The sequence below is a fragment of the Nerophis lumbriciformis genome, linkage group LG25 (assembly GCF_033978685.3).
Source record: "Nerophis lumbriciformis linkage group LG25, RoL_Nlum_v2.1, whole genome shotgun sequence".
Taxonomy (NCBI): Eukaryota; Metazoa; Chordata; class Actinopteri; order Syngnathiformes; family Syngnathidae; genus Nerophis; species Nerophis lumbriciformis.
Window position 1 is genome coordinate 25,030,701 of NC_084572.2, and position 7,436 is coordinate 25,038,136.

Below are 7,436 nucleotides of genomic sequence, written 5' to 3' on the forward strand. Positions count from 1 at the left end.
TTAGCGACAATACTCCAGCCCTGACTGGAGGGCAAAGCAGGACTAAATAGTAGCTGGCTGATTGACACCAGGTGTGGACAGGTGCCAATCAGCCACAGCTGAGGGGAAGCAGCGCTCAGGGAGACAAGCAGGAAATAAAGACAAAATAAGAGCGCTACAGGAAATAAAGACAGACACAGAGGAAAAACTCAAAACATAACTAAACTGTCAGTGACAAACCTGACAGTAGCCCCCCTTCCCACAACGGATACCAGACGTTCTAGAACACCCCTCCCCCCCCAAAAAAACAGTCCAAAGTCACGGGAGGGTGGAGGGAGGACAAAGCGGTGTTCCGCCAGGCCAAGTGTCCCCGCAACCAGCGGGGAAGAGTCAGGTGGCGACGGCGAGTTTAACGCCGCCGCAATTTGCGAGGCGGTCGCCCGTGAAACGACCACATCCGTGGCCGACAAGAGTATGGTGGCGCCCTCTGCTCGCCCATCGGAGAGGTTGGTGGCGACCCCTGCTGGCCCACCGGAGAGGATGGTGGCGACCCCTGCTGGTCCACCGGAGAGGATGGTGGCGACCCCTGCTGGTCTACCGGAGAGGATGGTGGCGGCCCCTGCTGGTCCACCGGAGAGGATGGTGGCGACCCCTGCTGGTCCACCGGAGAGGATGGTGGCGACCCCTGCTGGCCCACCTGAGAGGATGGTGGCGACCCCTGCTGGTCCACCGGAGAGGATGGTGGCGACCCCTGCTGGTCCACCGGAGAGGATGGTGGCGACTCCTGCTCGTGCACCGGAGAGGATGGCGGCGACCCCTGCTGGCAACACCAGAGAGGATGGTGGCGACCCCTGCTGGTCCACCGGAGAGGATGGTGGCGACCCCTGCTGGTCCACCGAAGAAGATGGTGGCGACTCCTGCTGGTCCACCGGAGAGGATGGTGGCGACCCCTGCTGGTCCACCGGAGAGGATGGTGGCGACCCCTGCTGGCCCACCGGAGAGGATGGTGGCGACCCCTGCTGGTCCACCGGAGAGGATGGTGGCGACCCCTGCTGGTCCACCGGAGAGGATGGTGGCGACCCCTGCTGGTCCACCGGAGAGGATGGTGGCGACTCCTGCTCGTGCACCGGAGAGGATGGCGGCGACCCCTGCTGGCAACACCAGAGAGGATGGTGGCGACACCTGCTGGTCCACCGGAGAGGATGGTGGCGACCCCTGCTGGTCCACCGAAGAAGATGGTGGCGACTCCTGCTGGTCCACCGGAGAGGATGGTGGCGACCCCTGCTGGTCCACCGGAGAGGATGGTGGCGACCCCTGCTGGCCCACCGGAGAGGATGGTGGCGACCCCTGCTGGTCCACCGGAGAGGATGGTGGCGACCCCTGCTGGTCCACCGGAGAGGATGGTGGCGACCCCTGCTGGTCCACCGGAGAGGATGGTGGCGACCCCTGCTGGTCTACTGGAGTGGATGGTGGCGACCCCTGCTGGTCCACCGGAGAGGATGGTGGCGACCCCTGCTGGTCCACCGGAGAGGATGGTGGCGACTCCTGCTGGTCCACCGGAGAGGATGGTGGCGACCCTGCTGGTCCACCGGAGAGAAAGATGGCGACCCCTGCTTGCCTTGTGTATTTGGATTAAATCATCATCTCACCTGCAAGCTGCCTGTCAGCACGCCGAAACGTTACAGAAGAATCCCGCAAGAACTGGAAGGGCGAGACGGGAATAAATAAGGGGCATGATCGGGATCGGGCACAGGTGCGTGTCCCAATCAACCAACAGAGGCCGGTGTTTTTCAAATCAGCCCCCCTAGCAACCAGAGGCAAACGAGGAGTGCTGAAACAGGAATAAACTTAAACCTAGGAGAACTATACCAGGAACCTAAACGGGACAACTCAACTTGCTTCCATACTGTTCATCATGGCCGCCCACTTATTTTGACCACTTGTTTCCATTGAGTGGTCGTTATAGACAGGTTTGATGTCTACTTGTGCGTTCTAACAAAATGTACTGACCATTTCATCGAAATGTTTCTTTTACTGAACAACATTTGCAAGAATATTAGAGCAAACTTTTAATCAGAGAGTCTAGACCGGATGAAAGTTGCTTTTTTTATACGAAGGCCAATAAAACGAGCAAACGGTGCGTGGCATCCAAGCTCTTCCAAACACAACGAAAAGCGGAAGCTCTGAAGTCCAATGCCCCCCTGAAGGGGTGCAATTTATCTATTGAACCATAATTTGTACATTCGCATGTCTTGTGAGACTTCAGCAAATCTCTCCAGACTTCAGTTGGAGGCTTCAGAAATGTTGAAGAACACTTGATGGACCCACAAAGACAATAAATGCTGGCAAGCACCGTTTTCATCTAAAACAGAATAATTCATATTCCATTATTGTCTATGACAACCTAAAACAGAGGTCTTCAACAAGCCACCGCCAAGGGAGCCGCGGAGGTATTGCAGGGGAGTCATGGAATTTTTGGTTGATTTGACATTTTTTTTAATATATGTTTTAACTATTCCCCTGATTTTTGTTTTTTACAAATATAAATACACCTCACAATTGATCCAACACACAGTCCCGATCATACAACCATAGGCTGGATGGTGTCAGAACAGTACCAAAATCCTTACGTTGTGTCCCTCCCCCCCCTTTTGGCACTTAGGTGCTCTGACCAGGAGACAGTAGCCCAAGGATTCGCAACTACATTTATTTAGGGGACACATTTCTTAAAAGTTAAGGACCAAAGGTGCCCTTCCCTATTAGTCTTATTTTGTTTATTCTGGAGAACCAGCATCTTCTACAGTCAACATTTGATTGTGGTCTATACCAGTGCTTCTTAACCACAGGGCCGTGGTTTCTCAGCTGTAGTCCATATAGGCTGCAGCGGTACTCAGTTGTTATTAGGGTTGTACGGTATACCGGTACTAGTATAGCATCGCGGTACTAATTAATCAAAAACGGTACTATACTCCGTTTGAAAAGTACCGGTTCCCAACGGGCTTGATGGCGCGTCGTCACATCATGACATTGCTGGTTTTAGGAGCAGAGGAGCGTGTTCGGCAGCGCACAATCACGGAGTTCTTACAATTAGACAAGGTGTGTCGCCAGAAAAGGGAGAATGGACGCATTTTGGTCTAAAAACTAACGATAAAGGTGAAGTTATAACACTGAAACGCCCTCAGGAAGAGGTGCTTTAAGACATGGCTAGCTAGCTAGCAGCTAACGTGCATCCACAGTCAGCAGTGTGTTAGCTACTTCTAAATCACTAATCCTCGCCTCCATGGTGACGAATAGAGTAAGACACACACAGGGAACTAGAAATCATCCAACGTAGCAGTGGCGTAAAGCAAACAAAAGCACCAGACTGAGTGACGGGAAAAGCCAGGACTAAATAGCTCTCTGATTAGTGTTCGGGAACAGGTGAGCGTCCCGAACACTAATCAGAGGTAGGTGAACATAATCAGCATCCATGACAACCAAGAAAACACAAAACAGGGGTGCTGAAACAGAACTTAAACAACAGGTGAATCAAAACCCAAAATAAACTATGATCCGGCACTGGATCATAACATGGCCCTTCAAAAGCCTAGAGCTAATATCAGTAAAAAAAAAAAAGTACTTTCTTACAGAAATACATAGCTTGAATAGTATCCAATAATGCAAATAATATTATTCGTATTATTTATTTGTCCTGTCCAGCCACTCAGGCAAATCATATTGTTGATGTAGATGCCCATATCTACACTCCCTACATTCCAAACATTCCTTTTTGGACATGCAAAGATCAATTAAAACATGTGTAATATGTGCCATATCGCATCGATACTGCATACATGTTTCGAAATAAACTTCGACCAACCAACTAAAAACATGTTTTGAGAAAAATAAAAATTTATTTGTGAATAACTGCTTGACTTTTGATTTCAAAGAAAGTTATCCGTCAAATTGTCTGTACAGTTGAAAAACACACAATTTTCCCCCTAAAACTGATTTTACAGTAAAAACAAAAATTGGCAGCTCAGTCGCCAGAATTTTACCGTATAAAAAACAGAGACCCTCGGGGCATACTTGCCAACCCTCCCGATTTTCCCGGGAGACTCCCGAATTTCAGTGCCCCTCCCGAAAATCTCCCGGGGCAACCATTCTCCCGAATTTCTCCCGATTTCCAGCCGGACAACAATATTGGGGGCGTGCCTTAAAGGCGGTAAAGAATCTGGGTATTATCTTCGACCCAACTCTCTCATTTGAGTCACACATTAAGAGTGTTACTAAAACGGCCTTCTTTCATCTCCGTAATATCGCTAAAATTCGTTCCATTTTGTCCACTAGCGACGCTGAGATTATTATTCATGCGTTCGTTACGTCTCGTCTCGATTACTGTAACGTACTATTTTCGGGTCTCCCTATGTCTAGCATTAAAAGATTACAGTTGGTACAAAATGCGGCTGCTAGACTCTTGACAAGAACAAGAAAGTTTGATCATATTACGCCTATACTGGCTCACCTGCACTGGCTTCCTGTGCACTTAAGATGCGACTTTAAGGTTTTACTACTTACGTATAAAATACTACACGGTCTAGCTCCATCCTATCTTGCCGATTGTATTGTACCATATGTCCCGGCAAGAAACCTGCGTTCTCAGAACTCCGGCTTATTAGTGATTTCCATTCGGGCTCCAGAACTATGGAATGCCCTCCCGGTAACAGTTAGAGATGCTACCTCAGTAGAAGCATTTAAGTCCCATCTTAAAACTCATTTGTATACTCTAGCCTTTAAATAGACCCCCCTTTTTAGACCAGTTGATCTGCCGTTTCTTTTCTTTTCTCCTCTGCCTCCTCGCCGGGTTATTCCGGTTCCGGTGACCATGGATGAAGTGCTGGCTGTCCAGAGTTGGGACCCGGGGTGGACCGCTCGCCTGTGCATCGGTTGGGGACATCTCTGCGCTGCTGACCCGTCTCCGCTTGGGATGGTCTCCTGCTGGCCCCACTATGGACTGGACTCTCACTACTATGTTAGATCCACTAAGGACTGTTCTTTCACAATATTATGTCACTCGACATCCATTGCTTTCGGTCTCCACTAGAGAGGGGAGTTTACCCACATATGCGGTTTCTCATAGTCATTCACATCGACGTCCCTTATGTGGGCTCTGTACCGAGGATGTCGTTGTGGCTTGTACAGCCCTTTGAGACTTTTGTGATTTAGGGCTATATAAATAAACATTGATTGATTGATTGATTTAGCGTCCTCTCTCACCTGAAAAGGAGACTATTATATATGTCTCCGTTATCCATAGGTTTATCTATAACCCATAAAGTAGGCAGGCACGGAGCTATTTCTCAGCGTGTGTTTAATACACTGACACACAACATCCGGATTCCCATCATGCATTGCTTCAAAACTACGGCAAGTAGTAATGTCCAAAAAACATAACAGAGACAAAGCAGAAGAATGAAGAAGAGACAGACGAGTAAGAAGAAGAAGTACGCTTGCAAGTTCCAAAATGATTGGAAAAAATAATTTCAGTTCATCCAGGACAGCTCGAAGGGGAAGGGGTATGCTGACTGCACATTTTGTAGATCAGACTTCTCCATTGAACACGGTGGCCGAACGGATATACTCATTCATGAACGGATTATTTATATATATATATATATATATATATATATATATATATATATATATATATATATATATATATATATATATCAATCAATCAATGTTTATTTATATAGCCCTAAATCACAAGTGTCTCAGAGGGCTGCACAAGCCACAACGACATCCTCGGTTCAGAACCCACATAAGGGCAAGGAAAAACTCACAACCCAGTGTGATGTCAATATGAATGACTATGAGAAACCTTGGAGAGGACCGCAGATGTGGGTGAACCCCCCCCCCCCCCCCTCTAGGGGAGACCAGATGCAATGGACGTCGAGTGGGTCTAGCATAATATTGTGAAAGTCCAGTCCATGGTGGATCCAACATAATAATGAGAGTCCAGTCCATAGTGGGGCCAGCAGGAGACCATAATGAGCGGAGACGGGTCAGCAGCGCAGAGATGTCCCCAACCGATGCACAGGCGAGCGGTTCACCCCGGGTCCCGACTCTGGACAGCCAGCACTTCATCCATGGCCACCGGACCTGGGCCCCCCCCCCCCCCCCCTTCCACAAGGGACAGGGGGACAGAAAAGAATATATATACATACATATATATAATAATAAATAAGTATGTATATATATATATGTATATATATATATATATATATATATATATATATATATATATATATATATATATACTGTATATATATATATGTATATACTATATATCATAATTGCGACGTGGCCCCCAGTGAAAACGAGTCGGACACCCTGGTTTAAGGGTTCCTGCTCTGGAAAATGTTGAAGAGCCCAGACCTAATATAGCAACCTTCCATGCATTGATTGTGTCAATACTCTGAAAGCTTTAGTTCCCTAACATAAATCAAATTCCCAATTTAGAGCCTCGCTTATGACATAAGCTCCGCTTTGCTGATGAGTTGTGCAAAGTTCCATAATGTTTTCCAAACTGGAGGGGTGTGCTTCGTGCCCCAGAGGAAGGTAAATATGTATTTTTCTGTAGCCCTGTGTTATTTTAAGGCTCACTCCTGGACAGGGTGTGGGAGTAGCGCTTGCAGGTGGGTGCCTGCTTGCACTTGAAGAGGCAGTGAGGAGTGATTTCCCTCAGGGATCTCTTGCCTGTGAGATCAAATACACTCCAACTACCTTCTAATATCGGTTTCGTTCCAGAGCTGCGACAATAAGTGCGAAGGAGCACAGGACAATAAATAGTCCAGCAGCAGCCATGTTCCTTCTGGCTCACACCACAGAGACGTTCAAGAATGGAACTCATGTTGAGGATGTTGCACAATGTGCAGCCACCAAACTACTGACATGAGGCATGCTAGTGAATCATGGTGCATCTATTTTGGGTTGCAGTTTTGGCTTCTTTAGCTGTGTTGTATTGTTGCATCCTTCCCTGCAAAGCATTGTGGACATCTGTTTAGAAGAGAAGGTGAAGGTTTGCAGCCTGGTGACTGAAAAGCCCTCACCTCCGTGTCCATCCATGCATGTGCAATAACTACACATATAACATGGCTGCATGTAAGCATGCAATAAGTTCACACATAACATGGTTGCATGTAAGCATGCAATAACTTCACATATAACATGGCTGCATGTAAGCATGCAATAAGTTCACATATAACATGGCTGCATGTAAGCATGCAATAACTACACATATAACATGGCTGCATGTAAGCATGCAATAAGTTCACATATAACATGGCTGCATGTAAGCATGCAATAAGTTCACATATAACATGGATGCGTGTAAGCGTGTCACAACTACAAGGAGCAATTAGGTAAAGATAGTTGACATTTTAACGGGTTCCACGACCAAAACGTGGCTAAAAATG